Raw genomic sequence first — 23,212 nt, forward strand, 5'->3', positions numbered from 1 at the left:
GGTAACCTTACGGCTGTATCCAGCCTTTGTTCCTAAAGTTTCTTCAGAGTTTCATATTAACGAACCTATAGTTTTACCCTCGTTTTATCCAAAACCTCATAACTCCAACAAAGAGGCGCGCCTACACCTCCTGGACGTGAGGAGGGCGCTGGCTTTGTATATAGACAGGACTAAGTCCTTCCGGAAAACGGATAGACTCCTAGTCTCTCTCGCTCCCAAATCAAAAGGAGAAGGTCTCTCTTCGCAGATAATCTCAAAGCACATCATATCCTGCATAAAAATGTGCTACGAACTTAGAAAGACTCCTTTACTGGCCCCGCCTAGGGCTCACTCCACTAGGGCGGTGGCGGCATCAACAGCCTTTTTCAAGGGCATTGCGCTAAAAGACATTTGCAGAGCGGCGACCTGGTCATCCTATGACACCTTTGCCAAGCATTATGCCCTTCCCAGGGTATTCCAAGAGGATACCCGTCTCTCGACAGCGGTCCTCTCGGGGAGAAGCTGCACATAAACCGATTACCCATCTCCTATCTTGAGTTACTGCTGGGTAGTCACCTATCGTGGAGCACCCACGGGGACACTCGAGGAAGAAAGAGAAGTTACTCACTGTAGTAACGATGGTTCTTCGAGATGTGTCCCCGTGGGTGCTCCACCACCCGCCCATCCTCCCTGCTTCGGATCTCTGTTTAGTATTTTTCAGGAGCATCCGAGGCGGTTGGTCAAGGAACTGGCAGGGACTGGATCGCGCATGTGGCCGGGAGCGTGCAAGGGAGCGGCACGCGCCGGCGCATGCGCGGTCCGGCAGAAACTGCTGAAAAGATCCGACCTGCGGCGCCAGGGCAAGCCCGACACCTATCGTGGAGCACCCATGGGGACACATCTCGAAGAACCATCGTTACTATGGTGAGTAACTTCTCTTTGTCTGTCTGTGAAAAACTCTGGTGGCTCAAGCAGTAAGGCACATTAGTCATCGCAGAAGTTGGTAGGTGCTAGAGATCTTAAATAAGATTGTACGGGACCTCCTGACAATGTAGGTCCATTAGCCCATTCCTGTGACAGCCAATTCTGTCACCTGGTGATGGTTACCTTAGTAAATAAAGGAAAGGATTCAATTTTTATGTAAACCAATGAGGGAAATTTATTGGAAGGTAAATTTACAAATAAAGGGAAATAAAGAGATAATTAAAAACATCATGAACTAATGAGTCAAACATAGTAGTTAATCCCAGAACCTAATATATAAAACCCTTGGTTGAGAAAATGAATAAGGTAAGTAGAAAAACAGTTCATGAAAATGTTTTTCCTTGTTCCTGTAGGGCGCTCAGGACCTCAGGAGCCTGTAAGGGTCCCCATGACCTTGGCTCATGGAGAGCCTCAGGAGAGGAACTCTGAGCGATCCCGGGATGGAGAGTTGTCTCAGGAGTGGTAAGCTGAGTGGTGAGGTGGCAGGCTGGAATGGAGTCTCCAATTGTCTGGATGGTTAACTGGGCTCTGTGAGGTGATCTTGAATGAAGACCCATACTATTGTGCCACTGTGATGGGCAGCAGCTGAACTAGCTCCTTGTCCACCTTATAAACATTTTATGGTGGGAAAAACCACTGACAGAAACCCTATGGGATTTCTGCCTAAATCCAGTTTGAAGTGGAACTGTTTATTGCAAAGAAAAGGTGGGAGAAACATAACAAAACAGAAGGTCATATGTCCAAACAAAATGGATTCTTTGCCTTAAAATATATTCAACACATTATAACTTGAAAAACCTAGGATTTAAAGCCTTTATAGAGTAAAGAAACAAAACTGAGCAATCTTTTTCTGTAAGAAAATCTGTTTTTCTTAACTGCTATTTAACTCCACTGATAAATGAACACTGTGGAAGACGTTATTTAAAATGTAACATTGTCATGACGTAAAATGATGGGCAGGTGCACCAGCCACAGCAGCCAAATAAATCAGTCTCAAATTCAATTTCATGTCCCTTTCCTGTGGGCTGGTTTCATTAATAAACAGAAGATCCCCAGTGTTGCACACTGAGTCTTTTGTAACAGCCCTGTCCCAATTTCTGCATGCTGAGGAAAGAAGATGACAAACTTCCTGGCTATTGCCTAGAGACTTCCTGTGAGGATCCCATGACGGAACTCCTTTAGAATCTTTCCTCAACTCTCATCTTGTCAAGATTGTGTGAGGGCGTAATCATGGCTCAAGTCACCAGCACATGGTTCTTGGTTAGCTGAGCCTCCCATTAAGGGACTTAAAAGAATATAACTCTGAGGAGCCCCTGACCTAGAGGTCCCAAAGCAGCCCCAAGATATGTCTTTGGTTAACATCTTGTATGTTTGGAAACTCTCAAGAAAACCTGCAGAAAAATCAGGCAAGATGAGTCTTTAGCAATACCAAATATAGAGTTTAAAAAAAAAGAAAAACTATATTTGAAAACAAAACTTTTCTGGCACTACATAATAGAAAAGTGATGTTTGGCCCCTTTTTAAAAATATTCTTATATTTCTCTTTGAAAAGAAACTGAAACTGGAGGAAAAAATAAACTTGTTTTGACATTTTAAGAAATCAAAATTATTTTTCTGTGCTGGGGAAGATCCTCTAGCTCTGTGCAGGTGGCAGATGGTACCTCCTGCTAGTTTCCCAGGATATGTGAGGGAGGAGCACCCAGTGTTGATTCTGCTCCTTCAACACTAAAAAGCGTTGGTAATAATTTTTCCCACAACAAGACATAAACTTTCTCTAGGACAGATTAGAATCAGCAATTTAAAAATTGGTCCAACCTGTTACAAGTATTACTGAATATGCAAACAGCATTAATGTGTGCAATCAGGAACAGGTAATTCAGCTGGCAAGAACACAAAATTACACATTTGAATTTTTCATCATAGAAAATATTGCAATACAAAAGTTACATACACCTTTCTTCTTTTCCTCTAGGCTATCTGTTCAACTGTCAGCCAGCCGTGCAAGCTACTGAGTGGTTTTCAGTTCCCATTGACTTAAAAAGGTATTCAACACTTCACAGGACTTTACCTGTACTAACATAGAGCTTGCATTTCACTGCCATTATGAGGAAACTGTCATTAGACAGGTCTTTAAGCAAACATGGACACACCCTCTTAGCAACGTTAGTGAAAATTCTAGACAAAATAAGACAAGGAGGAAGTGGGTTTGGGGATTTTTTCATCTAGTGGAGACTGTTGCCGATAGTATGACTGCACTGACAGCCACAAAACTTCAGTTGTACCCACAGTTTTAAAGCTGATTAATCCACTGTTAGTATTGCATCAGGGCCTCTGCAGCCACACCAGTTGTTGAACACCACAAACATGATTTAGGCAGACATACACCAAACTAATCCTGGGTCTGTAAGAGTTTTTAGTCTGTCAGGTGACATTTTAAGTAAAAAGGGGTGAATGTAGCAAGTTAACCTGCTTGCTAAGATGCAGCTATCACTAATAATGTGAGCCTGATCTAAAGCCCAATGAGGTCAATGACATATGGCTTTTGATTCTGGTCCTGTTCCAGTAGAACTTCAGAGTTATGAACATTTCAGGAATAGAGGTTGTTCTTAATTCTGAAATGTTCATAGCTCTGAAAAAAATGTTATGGTTGCTCTTTCAAAAGTTTATAACTGAACATATGCTTAATATACAGCTTTGAAACCTTCTAGTAGTTTAACACAGCATTGTACCATATTTACCTTTTTTTCCCCCTGTACTGCTGCATGATTGCATACTTCTGGCTCCAGATGAGCTGCCTGGTTGACTGCTCAGTTTGTAACTGCGGGATTTGTAATTCTGAGGTTCTACTGTTACATGTGCTGCCACAGAAAATGAATCTACACTATGTGTTACCTATTATCAGTAAGTTGTTCTAACCATGGCTATGTCTACACGTGCCCCAAACTTCGAAATGGCCATGCAAATGGCCATTTCGAAGTTTACTAATGAAGCGCTGAAATGCATATTCAGCGTTTCATTAGCATGCGGGCGGCAGCGGCGCTTCGAAATTGACGAGCCTTGCCGCCGCGCGGCGCGTCCAGACGGGGCTCCTTTTCGAAAGGATGCCACCTTCTTCGAAGTCCCCTTATTCCCATGAGCTCATGGGAATAAGGGGACTTCGAAGTAGGCGGGGCCCTTTCGAAAAGGAGCCCCGTCTGGATGCGCCGCGCGGCAGCAAGGCTCGTCAATTTTGAAGCGCCGCTGCCGCCCGCATGCTAATGAAGCGCTGAATATGCATTTCAGCGCTTCATTAGTAAACTTCGAAATGGCCATTTGCATGGCCATTTCGAAGTTTGGGGCACGTGTAGACACAGCCCATCTGTCCACTTATTCTTTTCTATGGCTATTCTAGTAGTGATGTAGAGTGAATTCAGCTCCTGGGAGAGTACAAGTTGACATTCCTTAAAAAGTTCAGTCAGATGGTAGGTGAGTGGCGCAGGTGTTCCCATTGCAGAGAGGGTGTTCTCAGGCTTCCTAAGCTGTGCGGAGGAAATGCCTTGTGTTCCCTAACAAGTAATTAGCGCTGCTAATCCAATACCACACTCGTGTAGTACCTGTATAATATCAGTTTATTAACCCTGGCTAGCATTAGGAGATGCTCGTGCTCTTTTATATACGTTTGCACTTTTTAAAAAAATATAATCACATCTATTTGATTATGCTTCTCTCTCCAATCTTTTGCATGTCACTTGCCAATTTAAATATTAAAAGGCCTTTAAGGTAGGGAAGGTGGCTGTGTGTGTTGTACAGCTTCGGGTCCAACTGAGTCCTTAGTAACTGGGTGTTACTGTAATAAGTGAAAACAGTGGCAGTTTTTCCTTAGAGTAACTGTCATGCCAGTTGCAGGCTCCCAACGCTAATAGACTGGCTGTGTTGGAGCAGAAATAAGCACAATGCAGAGCTCTCTTGACCTTTGATCCTTAGCTAATGCTGTTAGCACTACTGGTAATACTTCTACAAAAAATAATATGCTGGATTACTTCCAGCAAGGCCTGAAACAGCAACCAAAATATCAGTGTATGTTAGTGTTAATGTACAAATCATAGGGCCTATTTAAGTATTAAGTGTATTATCAGTGGAGTCTTCCGAACAGACAAAACTTTTATTTCTAGAAACTAAATCTTCCATCAAAAATACCCCAATGTAACCTTTAAAAAAATCACTTAACAGTTGCAAGTATGGAAATGAATAAATAAGTGCAGTAATCACTTCACTCAGCCACTGTTACCTAATGCATATTATGACTGCCATCCAATCCTAACTGTGCCCCTCTGTGTTCTGAAATAAGGTATTCCATATCTGCAGAAGCATGCTAATGTCACAGTTCTAATATACTCCCCGGATACATTAGTCTATATCTATGTTTTCTGCTAGTGTGATGTAAATAAGATGTTTTGATGCCTGAAAAGGAACATTTGGGGTGATGGAGTGTATTGACTATAGTGTTTTATAGTGGAATTAGTATGATTACAAACTAACTTTCGTACTGGTGTGTTTTATTTTTAAGTACTACACTATAGCATATTGGCTACATGTACAGTGGGGAAAACTTCGAAATGGCCATGCTAATGGCCAAATTGGCAAATATTAATGAAGCGCTGAAATGAATATTCAGTGCCTCATTAGCAAGCTGCCGGCCTCAGCAGTTCAAAAGTGCCATGTTTTGCTTGCGCGCTGCTTTTCTTCACGTGTCCTTTTCGAAAGGACCCTGCAAACATCAAAATCCCCTTATTCCTGTCAGTCTGTGGGGTCCTTTTAAAAAGAGCCCCATGCAGACCAGCCACACACCTTGAAAATGCAGCACTTGCAAAGTGCTGTGGCCAGCAGCATCCTAATGAGGCGCTAAATATTCATTGCAGTGCCTCATTAGTATTTTCCGATTTGGTCATTAACACCTCCAGGAAGCCCCTATGAGCTCCATGCCAGCCCCAAGCCTGAATGAAGGAGGAGGTTTGGTCAAATGTGTGTTGATGCACTGACCGTCAAACAATACGAATGAAATCTGATGCCAGTACAACTAAATGATAAAAGATGCTGGCTCGAACGTCGCCTGGATAAACAAGGTCCGCGACACCAATCAAGCGATCGGGGTTGGGTCGATAAGTTGGCTACCAAAAGAAAATTACAACCAACATGTATGCTACCCATTGGAACATCCGAACACTATGGGCAACTGGAAAATTAGAGCTGCTTCGGAAGGAGAGAGATAGAGAGACACCGATGTGATAAAAATCAAGACCCTGGTATTCAGCATAATGGACGGTTCAAATAGGAGAGGCAGACCCCACAGAGAATGGATAGATGATGTAGTAGACTGGTGCAGAGCTAGTCTGCAGAAACTAAGCCACTCCGCACTGGATAGGGGAAGATGGAAGGAAATAGTGAAAGAAGCATCAGACACTAACAGGCACCAAGCCCACGGTTATTGTTGATGATGAGGAGGAGGAGGAGGAGGATTTGGCCATTTAGCATGGCCCTTTTGAAATTTTGGCCAAATGTAGACACAACCCTAGTGTAGACATTGCCATTGAAACGAATTTTGAAAAAGGAAGTAGGTTTTACCATCACCGTGTGTAGGTTTACTAGCTTGGCATGTGTGTATACAAGTTGTAGGAACTGTCTCCTACTGTGTGTTTGTGTGGTGCCTACTGGTTTGATCCTGTTGATTTCTAATGCAACATAACATTAACTGCACATGGAGCAAACAAAACCCAGGACTATTATAAAAGAAAAAATACCATATAATCATGGAATTAAAAATCAACTTGGGTATATTGGCTTATCATAGGATGACTATGAGCCACCAATGTGATAGCTCTGTAAAAGACTAATGCAGTCCTAGGCTTTATCAGGCAGTGTATTTCCGGTAGAGACAAGGAACTGTTAGAGATTTCATCTGGAATACTGTGTGCAGTTCTGATCTCCCATGTCTCAGAAAGTTTAATTAAAATTAGAACAGATTCAGAGAAGGGCCATGAAAATGATCAGTGGAATAGAACCCCATCTTATGAAATGAGTCTCAAACAGCTTGTCTTGTTTTGCCTAAACAAAAGATTACCGGGGGAGGGGGGGAGTAAATGATTGTTTTCTATAAATCCATCCCTACATTACAGATTAGAGAAACCTGTGGTAGATATACCTTCATATGGAGAGGTAAACGCAAAGACAAGCACCACATGCACGGTTTTGGCTTTGCTATTACGAGTAGCCTTGTGTAGCATCAGTGAACATCCTACTGGTGTGTCAGCAAACGTCTAATGATGCTACGTCTTAGGCTGGCCAACAATCAGCTCATGACAGTAATCAGCACTTATGCTCCCACCCTACAAGCTGATGACAATACCAAGGAAAGTTTCTGCGCACACTTGGATAGCATTATTAGAGATGTCCCGAGAGAGGACAAGTTGTTCTTCTTGGGGATGGATACTGGTGCCTGAGTTGGTACTGACTCCCACCTGTAGAATGGTGTCACTGGGAGGGAAGGTGTAGGCAAATAGAACTCCAGTGGTCACCTTCTTCTCACACTCTGTGCTGACCATGGTCTTGTTATAACACCTTGTTCTGCCAGAAGAATTGTTAGAAGACCTTATGGCAACACCCACAGTCAGGACACTGGCACCTTCTTGATTATGTCATAGGGGACCATGCTGATGACTGCTGGGCCAACTACCGATTAATATGTTCCATTATGTTGCTCAAACTAGCACCAAGGCATGTTTTCACACGAGAAAACCATGGCAAGAGGATCAACACTAGGAGTTTAAAGGACTATGGGCTTATTTATACCTGGCCCTGCAGATTTCCAAGACCAGCATCTGAAGAAGTGAATCTGTGCTCACGAAAGCTCATGCTCAAAACTTTTCTGTTAGTCTATAAGGTGCCACAGGACCCTTCGTTGCTATGGCCTTATTGTTTTTTCTTCTCACCTCCCCATGAAGATGAGTCTTGCAGGTAGGCTCCTCCCATCAGCTGTGAGCTCAGGACAGGAAGGGAGATAACATCTCCAAAAAAAGTCAGTAAGGATCTCTATGTTGTTGAGACAGGAGGTGAGGAGGAATTTTCTACACACTAGAGATCCCTACCTGCCTACCTGTGTTAACGGATAAGTAGATAAAGGATAAACAGAGCTTGCTAATTATAGAAGTGGCTATTTTTTTAATCTAAGATTTAAAATCTCAGACTATCTCATGAGTTTGTCCATAATGGGTTACTTTAACCTTGTAAATAATACTCTAATTTTCCTTTCCCTTCATATAGCGTGTGTGATTCCATATTAAGACTGTTAAAGTGCGTGAGGATTTTGTGGTTGGTTGGTGAAATCTAAGTTTAGAACTCACAAGCAACTTTGGATTTATGGCTTTGTTTGTTTGTTTGTTGGTTTGTTTGTTTAACAGTCTGCCCAGAGGCTGGTACTCATTATCTCAATCCACCACTGAGAGCATCACCCCAGGCTCTTTGTGATGCCTTTCTGGCCAAGTCTGATGATAAGTTTTCCATTCCTTAACCGTTCTACCTTTTTTGAGTTTGTTGATCACACCTTTGCTTCATTGGGTTTTGCAACAATATTTTTACCTGATTCTCTTCCAACCTCTTTATTCATCGTTTTCATGTCTCTTTGTTGTGTCTTCTCTCTTCTGTTCTCCCTCTGTATACTTCTGGTAACCTCATCAGCTCACAGTCCAGTTCCCACTTTATTAGTGTTAGCAGAAAATGGAGAGCAATTCTGTGAAAAACACTCATACCTAAAAGTTGTTTCCATTTTTAAGGGTTTAAGATTAAAAAAAAAAAAAATCAGTAACTTTTGCAAAATTATGTACAGCTTTTAAAGAGATCTATCAATTTTTTGATAATCAAGAGTTCCTGAATTTTTTTCAGTAAGCCAAAAATATTGATACTAACTCCTTTTAGAAGCTGTTAACATTTTAAATAAAATATTTCTCATTAAAAATGTTTCAGAAAGATTTGTGGAATGTTTTAGTAATGGTGAGAATTTACATGAACTATTTCATTTTCAAAAGACCATTTTTGTATTCAAACAGCTTTAATTCAATAAAAACATCTTCCAGCTCCACTCTTCATGCAGATGATTTTCAGAACTCCTCCTCCATTCCTGACCAAACTCACATTTTTGCTTGTCTAACTCTGAACCCTGAATGCTCTCTGCCCAGCTTATATTGAAGATGGACCACACTACATTTTTTTTACTTTCCTGCCAAAACTTTGTGTCTTCTGTCGCGGAAGATGACAGCTCCAGCCTTTCTGTCACTCAGACCCATGCATTCTTCTGTTACTAAACAGATCCAGCCAGGATCCAGAGCTCTCACGCCCCATCCTCCATAACCTTTCTAAAGCTGACCTTTTCTTTGTGATGAGTCTAAAGTTGTTGTTCATTAACCTCTCTTCCATCTGGATTACTTTGCCCTCCTTACTTTTGCCACATTGCCATCCCCTTCTGGCTATGTAAAAGAAAGCCACTACAGTAATCCTAGCAAAGCATCTATCTCATCACCCTCTTTGAATCTCTCCAGTTGATATAATCATATCAGTTCTATGCTGCTTGTCCTTGCCTTTAAGGCATTGCATGACTCAGTCCCTTGCTATTTAAAAAGACATCTGTGCCTTGTTTGTCTACTTCTCCTATAATCATCTCAGCCATTTTAATCAAAATTTCCACTAAGGTGATCTACCAGGAAGGTTTCCTCTCATTCACACCCATTTTTCAAGTCCTACTTCAGATATGATTCCTACAAGTGAATCAGATATTTATTTATTATTTGTAAGTACTTTATCATACTTTTTCTGAGTAACTGTGTCATCTCATTGTTTTAATCACCATTCTTTCCCCCCACCATCACCAGTGTTGGGTGTATTGTTATCTCTTCCTTGCAACAGGGCCCTTGCCTTCTTGTTGGTCCTGTGAGGCAGCTACTACACCTTTACCACACCATATAAAATCAGACTAATCATCATACCAAATATACCTTGAAAGAGTAAACCTCTTGGATACACAAATGATTTAACATGCATACAAGTATTTGTCTGACAAATTAACAGCAAATCAGTTGTTTACCTTGAGCATCATTATTAAAGCTTTATACTATATTTACGTGAACTGGTTTATTATAGTAATAGCAAACAGATTGTCAGCAACTGGCACATGGGTGATCATGCCTAATTGTTGGAGACAGAAGTCAGAGCCAAGGCTCAGAATGGAGAGGCCACGAATTAGACCTAGGGCTCCGAAGCCAGTTACATAGAGCAAAACAAGTCAAGAGCTATCACAGCCATACGCCTTGAGCAACCACTTGCTTACTACTGAGCTTAAGAGCAAGTCAACTGACTTCCACCTAAGCAGGCAGTGTACAAATCAAGCAGTCTTCTATGGGCCAGCTGTACTTGACTTGGGGCCTGGAGATTGGTTCTGCTGCAGGCCCTGATTCCTGACAAATGCACAACTGACACAAAATTTCTTTGCCTGCAGAAAGCTGAAATAATGGACTGACTAGGTGTGCAAGGAGGACAGTGAACTCACCGTCCATGTTAAGCTATAGGGCTGAAATGCAGCCATTTTATCCCCAGCATGAAAGCTGCAGTTGTGGCTGTGGTTTTTGTTCTTGTATGCTTTTACCAAAAAGAATGGGAGCATGGCAGCACCACCCAGTATATACCTGAGTTTCAATAAGCAGGACCAAAGATAATAGAGCAAATGTGTGTGTGTGTTGTAGATGATAATGAAGGTTTTTAATATATTTGTTGTTGGAATCTCTTTAAAGAAAGTATTCCAGAAGCTCTTAATCAGCAAAGCAACCAGTCTCTTCATTACACCAATTTCTTTAGACTCATGTCTGTTTCTCTTTGGCCCAATTAGGTATTCCTCTGTGTAGTTATTGACACCTGTGTAAAACATGACCAGATAAGAAAGGTAGCATTAGACACCCACTTTGTCCTGTGCAAGTTTTTAGACACCCACTGTGTCCTAGTGTTAGTGATTTCACAAGATGTAAGGCAATGCTCAAATAGACCTGTTCCTCAACTCTTTCACTACACACAGTACGACTCCCATAATCCCATTGTGTAAGTCTCTGGGAGAGGGTGGCTGGGTGCTTTCTCTTCTTGGATGAGGGTTCTATTTTTCTCATTCTTATGTTAGACTTTAGTTGCCAAGATTCATCTCTCTTCCTTGCTACAGGTTTGTGTTGCATCATGTGTAAAATAGATTGACAGGCTGTGATTGATTAAGTAATAGGACTTTTGGGCAAACTTGTTTTTCTTAAATAGAAAAGATAAGCCTTTTTTCCAAAGCCAATATGAAAACATATCACCAGATACGTTTCCCTGTATTCCTTTAAAAAGAACATAACAGAGTAAACTTTATTAAGATTTTTTAAAGCGTTAGATCCAGTTCCTCATGCTCCTGTATAACTGTGCAGCAATGACATGTCACTTTGATAATACAAAGCAGCAGACCTGGCTACTTGCACATTACTGGGTGTAGGACTAGCATAGGCTACCCTCTCTCACCCCTGCTCAGGGGCCTGCCCTGGCAGCAGGGAGGTCAAGGTCTGGGAAAATGTGTGAACAAAGCTGTGCTGTACTCACCTTCAAAACAGCCCCTTTAGGCTATTAGAACTGGTGGCACTTCGAGCAACTTGAAGTTGTTTTAATTCCTGCTGAAGGCCAGGCCCACATCAGTCATGGTGATCATGGGAAAAGGCATGTGACAGTGGTTTCAAGTCACCTTTTTACAGAGCAAAGCTGTGTTGTGGATGAAGACTGGGGCCTTCATTTCACTGCCATGGCTTGGCTGGATCTTAAGCCTTTCTTTAAAAACAATGCAGGAAAATGGAAGGAATTTGTAGAGCTCAGCTCTTCTACATATAATATCTCTCTCATTGTTTTCCAGCTAGTCTAGCTCACGTTCATAGTTTTAGAATGTTTGCTTCTCCCTCTGCCACCGCTCTCCTGGTCAGATTTCAGTCCATTCTAAATGTGAATGATTAACCAGTCAGCAGCCGTGGAAAAGCACAGTCACATGACTTTGCGTTTGACTTCAGTCTGCCATTGTATTCAGAAACTGGGGTACTGTTGTGAAGACTTCAACAGTGCGCTCACATTCTACAGGCTGAAGTAAAGACAGGCTGAAGGTCTATGAGGAAAATGTGCAGCCCCAGATTTGAGGGGAGAGGAGGGCTAGGCGGGGAAGTAGTAAGAGTAATGTAGCTGAGTAGGAATGCTGCACCCTGCACAACCTGGTGGAGGCAAAGAATGAGCCCTTCATGCAGGGGTGGGCTGCCGAGGCAGGGCGCGGGTACAAACAACCCCCTGCCGCCCCATGCTGCCAGGCCCAACAGGCCGGGCTGTGGGTACAGGAGGCCCTGCACCAGGCCTTCAGGCAGGGGCGGTGGTGACCCTCCACCCTGCACACACACACCTCTCACCACACATGCACAGGGGACACAGGGTAAACCTGAACAATAAAGTTTTTACTGAACCCAACTGTCTGCCTCTCCATGAGCGAGGGAACTACTTACAGGCAGGAGGGGGAACAGCTAATGGGGGACTGTGGGGGGGACTAGGTACAGGGGCATAGTGCCCCAAGTGGGCGCCCTGCAAGCCCTGAGCCCTGTTGCCCACCCCTTCCCCCCTGTGTCTAGGGGCTCCATCAGGGCCAGGCCAGGGCCAGAGGCACAGGGAGGTAGGGGTGCAGCTGGGGCATGGTCCCTGTGGCTTCACAAAGGGAGAGGGGCAGTGCAGGGGAGGCCTCCATCTGGCTGGCCCTGGCCAGCAATATGTGGGCCAGATGCACAAGGCTGGCCGGGGGATGTGGGGTGGGTCCAGGGACTCGAGGCTGGGCTTGTGTGGGGGGGGCGCTGAAAGGGGGAGTGTGCTGGGGGATCGGGGCGGGGGGAGGTCACAGTGAGGGAGGAGGGGAAATGGGCAGGTGAAGGGGGATGGTGGGATGGGGGCAGGAGGGGCTGGTGCGGGAGCAGCTCATGATGTGGCAGCAGTCAGGGCCAGGTGGCCAACCACAGCCTGGGTCAGGGCATCCAGGTTGGCTGCCACCCAGTCCCAGACCTGCCACTCAATGGCGAGCCACTCCTGCAGCCCATCCATCAAGTCCCGCAGGGCTGCCATGTGGACTGCTTCCCCCGCCTCCTCCTCCCCACCCTGGTGGTGCCGGCAGATAGCCTGGCAGTGTCCCTGTGCTGTCCCCGGTAGGGGTCCAGGCAGCTCCCCCCTCGCCCTTGGTGGTTGGGCTCTCCGGGACTGTCACAGGGCTGGTCTGGCTGCTGGAGCTGTGGAGACATAAGAGGTGGTAGGAATGGGCCATTAGTCCCTAGCGATGGCCCCTGTGAACGCTCCACCCCTCCCCATCCAGGGGGCCCTGTGGGGACTGCATCCTGGAGTTCCCCATCTGGGTGCCGGGAGCATGAGCTCCCCTCACCCCCCCCGCCAGTCCCTTTGCGGCTGGGTGGCCCATGGTGCTGTCCTGGCCACTTGGTGCTGAGTGCTGCACATCAGCCCTCTGAGGCTGGGGGTGCTGGGGTGCTAGCCATGGTGCCGGCCCAGCAGTCTGCAGGGGTCTCGTGGCAGGGAGCAGGCTGTGCAGCAGAGTGGGATCCCTGCTGCCTGCACGCTCTCAGCTTTCAAAAGGGGGCGCTCTTCCCACCATGGGAACAGAGGAACAACTTTGACAATGGCCAGCACCATGGCCAACATGGAGTGGCTCGCCATTGAGTGGCAAGCCTGGGACCAGGTGGCAGCCAACCTGGATGCCCTGACCCAGTCTGTGGTCGGCCACCAGGCCCTGACTGCTGCCACATCATGAGCCGCTCCCGCACCAGCCCCTCCTGCCCCCATCCCACCATCCCCCTTCACCTGCCCATTTCCCCCCTCCCTCACTGTGACCTCCCCCCACCCTGATCCCCCAGCCCACTCCCCCTTACAGACAAACTTTCAAAAGTTTGCTGAGTGCGTGTAGATGCTCCGCGGGTTATTTTGAAAGACGGCCCTCTTCCGACCTCACTTTCAAGCATACTTGCTAATGGCGATGCACACTCTGAGGGTAATAAAACTCTCTGGCACCTGGCTCCAGAGCACATAAGGGGTTTACTATCCCCAGAGCACAGCAACGCACCATCTATACCAATCCAACACTGCTGCTGCAGCGCCTCTGGTGACGTTGCTCTATTCTGACAGAGGTCTTCCATCAGCATAAAACAACCACCTCCATGAGTAGCTGACATTCTCCTGCCAACACAGTACTGGGCACGCAAAGGGTTATGTCAGTACAACTTATGGTGTTCAGGAGGTGGAAAAGTCAGACCCTTGAGTGATGTAAGTTTTGTTGACATAGGCAGTCATGTGGACAGGGCTTAAGCCTGGGTTTGTGTGATCTACACCTGCAAACTCTGTTTCCGTGCCTACTCTTGAGCATCCACAATACATTGCAATCCTGAACTTCACACCCAAGCTCGCCCTAGGCAAACCTGAGTCAGGATTCAAACTTCTGTAATCATGCACTGTCAGATCCCGCTGTTCCTAGCAGCCTGCCAACTGAAGCTGCTTTAGGGCTTGTTTCTTAGTAGTCTGTGGGAGAATTTATGTCTTCCCCATGGGAATTGACTGGATGCTTTTTGCATGGTTTTAGCCTGCAATCTTGCCCACACAGATGTCCTGGAAGTGACCTTTAGCATCAACGAGCGCCTGCAGGAACATGGAGTGGTAGCCCTTGCTGTTTACGTAGGCCCCGTGGCTGTGCTCCGGGGCTTGGATGGCAAAGTGTGTGATGTCCAGGGCCCCAAAGCAGTTCAGTAAGCCCAATTCCTCAAAGACCCGGATGGTGTCGTCCAGGTCCCCGATGCAGACCAGCTGCCACAGGAGCACCTCATTGATGGCCTGGACAACGTGCAGGGCATGGCGGTGGGGGCGGGCACTCATGAGTGTGCGGTGGTGTGCAACAAGCCCTCCCTTCTCCATCCCTGCCTCTTGCCCCCTGCGTGCCGTCCCATCCCCATCCCCGCCCATCCTCGGCAGTGGCTGTCCCCAGTTCCCAATGATGCCCCTTGCCAGGATGCCCCCTACCCCCTGCATGAGGACGGCCCTGACGCCCACCCTGAACTGGTGACTGGGGTGTCCAGCTTCCAGAGAGCAAAGGCCACCCTTTTCTGGAGTGGGCCCGCCTGAGCCATTTCGTGGCCACATGCTCTCAGCAACCAGACCCATTAATGTGCTTCACAACCCAGAGGAAGAAATTCTCTACCTTATTTGTCAGTCCTGTTTTAGGAATTAGCTGGAACATGTGGAAGATGCTGGTGAGCATTTTGGAGGCAGCTTCTGAATAGCCAAAGGCACTGCTCAAAGAAGGATATGGAAATGCCAGCTGCGCCCAACTGTTGCTGCTCTAGAAGGTTGCTTTACAACCTGTTGAAGGTTAGTCACAGGTACCCTGTATATAGACCAGTACTTTCGGAGCATATTTTTGTAAGTATACTGGTAGAGTGCATTATGAATTGTGTCAACACTTTTGTGGGTTGTATGGAGATGTGTGATTATTCATTCTATCAATACTGGCTCTGTGCTGTAACTCACACTAGCTGTGTCTACACGTGCACGCTACTTCGAAGTAGCGGCACTAACTTCGAAATAGCGCCCGTCGCGGCTACACGCGTCGGGCGCTATTTCGAAGTTAACTTCGACGTTAGGCGGCGAGACGTCGAAGTCGCTAACCTCATGAGGGGATCGGAATAGCGCCCTACTTCGACGTTCAACGTCGAAGTAGGGACTGTGTAGACGATCCGCGTCCCTCAACGTCGAAATTGCCGGGTCCTCCATGGCAGCCATCAGCTGGGGGGTTGAGAGATGCTCTCTCTCCAGCCCCTGAGGGGCTCTATGGTCACCGTGGGCAGCAGCCCTTAGCCCAGGGCTTCTGGCTGCTGCTGCGGCAGCTGGGGATCCATGCTGCAGGCACAGGGTCTGCAACCAGTTGTCAGCTCTGTGGATCTTGTGTTGTTTAGTGCAACTGTGTCTGGGAGGGGCCCTTTAAGGGAGCGGCTTGCTGTTGAGTCCGCCCTGTGACCCTGTCTGCAGCTGTGCCTGGCACCCTTTTTTCGATGTGTGCTACTTTGGCGTGTAGACGTTCCCTCGCAGCGCCTATTTCGATGTGGTGCCGCGCAACGTCGAAGTTGAACATCGACATTGCCAGCCCTGGAGGACGTGTAGACGTTTCGATGTTGCTACATCGAAATAAGCTATTTCGATGTAGGCTTCATGTGTAGACGTAGCCACTATGGATTTTCTTGTGTAAGTTTTATTATGAAAGTTATTGAGAATGGTGCTCATCCATATGCACACTAAGGAGACTTCCAGACATGACCATGAGCACATCAGTGACTACAGGGCTCTGGGAGGAAGGATGAAGGAAGTGGTTTTCTCATTCATCTGACTGGCTGAAGGAAAGGGCCCAGAGGGGAATAACTGCTTCCTAGAGAGGAGTCCATGGTCGTGCAGATGGTGTTAGCAGGAGGGAGGAATTTAGCCTCTTGAACCATGGCATGCAATTCTAGAGAGCAAGATTGTTGGTTAGATGCACCCTCATCTCTTCCCAAGTAGCACATGGGCTCACCAGACAAATGAGCAGGGCTTTAAATGAGGTTCCAGAGGGACTGGTGACAAAAGCCCACAGGCAGGTATAAAAAGAAGTCAGATTTACCAGAGGGCTAAATCTTGAGAGGTAGGGATGGAAAATTACAATATGGCAGTAGGAGCAAAAAGAGAAATAACAATAGGGAATCTGTTCAACATCAGCTCAGTAGTGTGAGAACAGTTTCTGTAGTGAGGGTGCTGAAAGCCAGCCTTCTTACCCCTGTCTGCATTCCACACTCTGAGCTAGCGGTGGGTGAGGGGCCAGGTTGCACAAGGCAGAGTCCTGGTTAAAATGTGGGGTTGCTCCGCACTCCTAATTTCCATGCCTGTGCATCAGCTTAGGTATCGGTACAAGCATCTGCAAAGTGTGAAGGAAACAGAAAGAATTGTGAGTATTTGTACATAAGTAAAATTATGCAATTGCCATGACAGATTGGTGGAATACCTCTCATGACTAGAATATTGGTATAGAGGGGCATAGCTTATTCAGAAAGTGTATACATGTGTAAAAGGGAGGAGGTGTTGCATGCCACATCAGGAAAATATACCCTTGTTCTGAGGTACTAAGGAGATGAGAGGCAGAATAGTTGTGTCTCTAGGTGAAGAGAAAAATGGGAACCAAGGGTGGGGCAGAACAGGGATGATGATAAGCAAATTAGGGTCATGATAAGCAAATTAGGTGGCATTTCTAGAACAAACAGAAATACCAGCACAAAACCTGGCAATACTGGGGGACTTTGACCACCCAGACATCTGTGTTAAATCAATACTGCAAAACACAAAATGCCCAGCAAGTTTCTGCTTACAAAGTTGTAGCTGTTTTGGTCCCAGGATATTAGAGAAACAAGGTGACTGAGGTGATATCTTTTTGTTGAGAAACATACTCAAAGTGCTATAGATCAGTACAAGGTGGAACAAATTGGTTAGAATAAGCCAGTGTTTCCCAGACTTATGTGGCCATGGAACAGTTTTGAGCTTGGAATATATTGATGGAACACATATGTGCTGGTGGTGGGAGTGCGGGGGGAGGGTTCATATTAAAAAGTTGCCATATAATGCTCAAAAAATTGATTTAGAACACTTATTTTTATAGATTTTTTTTATTTTACAAAAAACAAAAACAAGAAAAAAATCATCTGAATGAACAACTAATGTCCATCTGATAGGAGGATGGTTAGCAACTCTTACAATTAAGTATAAAAATTAAGTACAAACCTGAAACAAAACATCAATATAACAGCTGAAAGAAGGATGGTTAATGTTGTTGTTTTGTACAAAAATAGAAGGGACAGTATTGTTCAAAAAAAGACTGTCCTTCCTTAAAGCTTAAATATTTTTATGAAAAAGAACTCGTAGGGAAAAATATTTTTAAATTTTGTTTTAATGAATGTTGTTGTTACAGAAAACTACTGGAAAATAAAGATAAGTAACATCTGACACTTTTTTTTAATGGGAACTGGGTTTTCGCATCTTTTGATCACAAATCCACTTAATATAGGAAGGATGCTGGAGAGTTGGCTCCTCATATTTGGTGCAGCATCATGTGATTTCTCTGAACACTACCTGTGCCAAAACAAGCTGAATCAGCTTGGATTGCAACTTGTGCCAAAACATAATAAGTATACTACAGTTAACTCTTTCATATCCGGCATTCTGTCATCCAGAACTCTCAAATAACTAGCATTTTAACCATAAGTAAATTTTTGTTGTTTTTAATAACTGCAATATAGCGAAAGTAATAAATAAATACAGTATAAGTTTACAATGTACAATACTACGGTTGGTAAACAACGTACTCTGCATACATTTTTGTTTGTTTCTTAATATCTAATCTTTTTTTTTCTTTAGTGTTGAGCACTCTAGGTATTACCCCTCCATTATCCAGAATATTTGAATGTCCAGCAACCTCTCAGTCCCAGGGCTGCTGGCTATGAGTTTACTGTATTATGAATGTGTTATATTAATATACCTACAATCTAAATGCTATTCAAATACTTTAGTATTTTTGAAACACACACAATTTCATATATAATATTTTATAAGGAAAAATATCATTAACATCAAATTTTTTTCACAGTACACCTACTCTCATTGCATGCACAGAACAGAGTTTGGGAAACACTGGCATAAGCAGTTAATGCACATAGCAAATGTAAATGGTCCATTAACATCTCTTCAGTCATGTGCAGTGGAGGGGAAGCTCTGTGTTTTGGGGTGGGGTGATGGGGATGGGTAATGAGTTATAAATTGTTTTAATAAGCAATAAATCATGTGTCTCTGTTCAGTCCATGATTTTTAACATCTAGCAAAGATAGGAATTTAATCTCCCAGACTCCTTTTGAAGGTGCATAACATCTATGTTGTAATAAGGTAATAGCCAACATGGATTTGTCAAGAACAAATAATGCCAAACTTACCTAATTTCCTTCTTTGGCAGGATGACCAATCTAATATAGAACTGGCAATAGTAGACATGATACATGGGATTGTGTTGTAAGCCTTATGAAAAATAAAATAATCTCATAAGCACACTAGGGAAATATAGTCTAGATGAAATTACTATGAAGTGATTACAAAAAGGTACTCGGAGTAGTTATCAATGGGTCACTTTCATACTGAGGTCATTATCTCCATGGGGTCCAACAGAAGATTTCCCCTTCATACCTATGCATGAACCTAGTAGATGCTGAGATTTCTGGGCAGATTTGGCATAAACATCAGTTCAGTTCTGTCATTTTATTGACACTCTCAGGGGTAAGGCTTTGATACTGACTTTACCTCCATCACTGTGGTGTCAAGGATGGACCCTGGTGGATGGCATAATCAGGAAACAAGCTCCTACAGTCACTCTACAGCCGTGTTGGGGAGGACAGAAAAAAATGCAGTTGTGTTCTGTGGTACCTCTCCTCCCTGCACCTCATCTTAGTGTGTGGGCTGTGGCTCTTGTTATTGGAGTCAGGAAACTTGCTGCAAAGGTGTACTTGATGCCAGCTAATTCTTCTAAAGGGCTGCCATGTGTCGAAACAACAGCAGTAATAATCTGCATGTCTACAACAGCACCCAAAGTGAACAACAGATTCAGAACATTCCTGTGAATTAGTGTGTAGTCATAGCCAATATTTTACAAACGGGAAAACTGAGTGATAAAGAGGTGTGCAGAGGAAGTTTCAAAGGGTCCTTTAGTGTACACAGCAAAGGAGATAGTGGCTGGTTTTAGGTACTTAAACAACAAAAAGAATGTTCAAGGCAGAATATGGATGGTGTTTGTCCTCTGAAAAAACCTATTCTCAGTACTTGGGTTCTCAGTTTAGCTGCAAGCCTCGCTACTGGGGCTTCTCAAAGCATCACAGCCATGCTTACAAAATGCTGCTGTATCTTCAAGTATGTGTAATAGATTTCAAGAAAAAACAACCAGGAGACTGTTGGCACCTTAGAGACTAACAATTTTATTATGGCATAAGCTTTCGTGAGTTCCAACTCACCTCACCAGATGCATGAAGTGACAGGAAGAGAAACAGTAGGGATACAGAGATGGGAGCGTTACATCAGAGCAATTTAATCAGGTTTAATGTAGATAAGAAAGTAAAACTATCTAAAGTGGAAAATTACTTTTGCAATAAGCAAGTCATACTCAGTCTCTATTCAGCCCCACTAGAATGGTGTCAAATTTGCATATGTACTCCACCTCAGCAATTTCATGTTGCAGCCTGTTTTTAAAGCTTTTTGCTTGAGAAGACAACTTTGGAGTCAGTATCTGTATGTCCAGGGAAGTTATAACATTCTCCCACTGGTTTTTGTATTCTTTTACATTCTTGGGGCCTCATTTATGTTCATTTACTCTCTTGCATGTAAACAGTCCAGTTTGTCCAATGTACATGGCAGAGGGGCATTGCTGGCCCACAATGGTATATATTCCATCAGTAGCTGTGCAGGTGAATGAGCCTTTGAGGGGTATGGCTGATATGGTTAGGTCCTGTGATGGTGTTGCTAGTGTGGGTATGTACACAGAGTTGGCAATGGGGTTTGTTTCAGGTATTGGTTCCTGGATTAGCATGTCTGTTGTGGAGTGATGTGGTTGATTGTAAACGAGGCCTGGCCTGCCTCCTAAGGTTTGTAAGAATAAGGGACTGTCGTCTAGGATAGGTTGTAGATCCTTGATGATACATTGGAGAGGTTTTAGCTGGGAGCTGTAGGTGAAATTCTGTTGCTTTTTTGATGGGTCTGTCTTGTAGTACGTGACTTCTGGGTACTCAGCTGGCTCTGTCAATCCATTCCTTCACTTCCCCAGGTGGTAGGAGGAAACCCAGGATCTCAGAGGCACTGAAGGTCATGTAAACCCTCCCCTCATGAGAGCAGACTGATGACCCCAAAGTTGGAAGCAAACACTCCCAGCATATGAAGATACCAAATCTTGTTGAAACCAGAGTGGGGCAAGACCCAGAAAATTTATCACCAGACTGTTAAACAAAAAAAACAATATCCAGATTAACAAACGTTTCAAAATGACGGATTACAAAATGATACAGAAAAATCCATAGTTTTTTTGCATGAGAAGGGATTCCTAGGGTACTTTGGATTCCTCCTGCCAAGCAACAGCCTCGGAGCATTGGAATTGCAACTGACGGAACCCAGATCTCCCACTCAGGCACAATCTAACTGGCCATGAGATTGATCAGAGCCACAGGCTAGTAACTATACCATTGACAGACTGTGTGTGTGTGTACACACGTGTGTGTGTGCTGATTTCTGGATTATGTTCTCAATAAACATGGCACTTTGCCTTTTCCCCTAAAAAGCTCCTATGTCCTTCTGTAGCGGGGTGGGGTGGCCACACACTGATCTAGAAGGGGACGAGCCCATCCGGGAGCCATTTTGGACAGAGCCTGGCCCCTCCCAGTCACCTGACTGGAAATCAGGAAGCGGGGCCACAACGGTAAAAACCCAGCCTCCAGAGGAACTAGAGGGCTGCTCTGGGCTTCCTGCCTGGGACACTGACAACCGGCAGGAGACTGCTGACTGGAGCGGACTGCGAGGACCTCTGCCAGTCTTGGCATCCCTGGTACCCCCTTGGAACCATTCAGACCCAGAAGACCAGCCTGACCCCATGGACCAACTGGAGCACCAGCCTCGGCCTGCCCCCTGAGCTAGGCTGTGGCAGCAGGACCTACAGGCTGCAGAGGCCTTGATCAGGCCACCCAGGCCCCACCCAGTCCTGGAACCCTGTGAGGCCCTGAGAGCCTAACCCAACACCCAGATATAAGCAGAGAGGGAGAATGGACCTTGCCCAGAGGAATAGTCAGGACCATTAAAGGTCCATGGGTCAGCATGTTGCAGTCTGGATTCCCTGCTGGCCCATGCACCAGACCATACTGCTGTGACCAGGGCCCCTGGGCCAGGACACAGTGGAGTGGGTGGGCCCACATCCCACTCCACCTCTCACTTGCCAGGTGGTAGTCTTCCCTTCTCTGCTAGCACGGGCCAAGTGCCTGTTGTGTGCTGCCCTGCCCTGAGCTAGAGCCCAGGGCTCCTAAACTGTTGGTGTGCTGCCTTGCTCTGAGCTAGGGCCCGGGCTCTTTTCTGGAAGCCTTGAGTTCATTCCCCCAGAGCCCATCTGAGGCAATACTGGGCACCCAAACTGCTGCCCCCTCGCCCACCTGAGCAAGGTGGGAAACCCCCCCCCCGCACTAGTGACTTGGGGGTTGTTGGGGTACCCATGGCAGTGGGGCAGAGGGGCTGCCCACTGACCCGAAAGGGGAGGAGCCCGAACCTCCTACACCTTCTTATAAGCATAACATGCTCAATTCTGATGGTGATGGACTGGGACACTCCCCAGAATTGACCAGCTGATCACCATCAACCAGCTGGTGGCCACTGCACTAAACAACGGACTGACTGATGTATCCAAGCTGTGGACGTACTCCAGAGACTTGACTTAGACCAGCCACTTACTCCATCGCTGCTACAAGCCTGAACCAATACTTTACAATTGTATGTATTTGATACCTTTAACAATTCTTCCTTTCCTTCTTTCTTGAATAAACCTTTAGATTTTTGGTACTAAAGGATATGCAAAGCATGATTTTTGGGTAAGATCTGAGTTATAATTGACCTGGGCATGTGTCTGGTCCTTTGGGACTGGAAGAGATGAAATTGGTTTTCATAACCTCATCTGTATCAGGAGGACTGTAGGTAGTGATAAAGGAGAACTGGAGAGCCTGGGAAAACTGTTGGTGTGACTTCTTGTTAACCAGTATGCTGAAACGGAAGTCCTCTCTTTTTGGCTGCTTTGGTGTGCCTTATAGTGGAGGAACTCCAGTCTTGGGCTGTGGTAGCTCTGCCTCTAAACAATTTTTCCTGAATCAATATTCTCAGTAGTATATCCTTGCCCCCACTCTCCCCGCAATCCCATTGTTACGCAACAAAAGAGAGGGGAACCTAGGACAGAGCACTCTGGAACCCTCACAGAAATTCTGAGGAAAATCCAAAGGATGTGCTGAAAAAGCAGTTAGGGAAGCAGGAAGAGAGCAGGACTATGGAAGCCAAAGTGTACAAGATTTTAAGAATA

General features: G+C 45.2%; 1 long non-coding RNA gene across 1 annotated transcript; it reads left to right on the forward strand.

The window, feature by feature from the left end:
- Positions 1 to 1,326: 1,326 nt before the first annotated feature.
- LOC142013188 (uncharacterized) lies at positions 1,327 to 21,419 on the forward strand. Its single transcript, XR_012645578.1, has 3 exons — positions 1,327 to 1,425; positions 2,936 to 3,005; positions 20,936 to 21,419. It is a non-coding gene; the product is annotated as an uncharacterized LOC142013188 (long non-coding RNA).
- The last annotated feature ends 1,793 nt before the right edge of the window (positions 21,420 to 23,212 follow it).

Source organism: Carettochelys insculpta, chromosome 5 (genome assembly GCF_033958435.1).
Source record: "Carettochelys insculpta isolate YL-2023 chromosome 5, ASM3395843v1, whole genome shotgun sequence".
Classification (NCBI taxonomy): Eukaryota; Metazoa; Chordata; order Testudines; family Carettochelyidae; genus Carettochelys; species Carettochelys insculpta.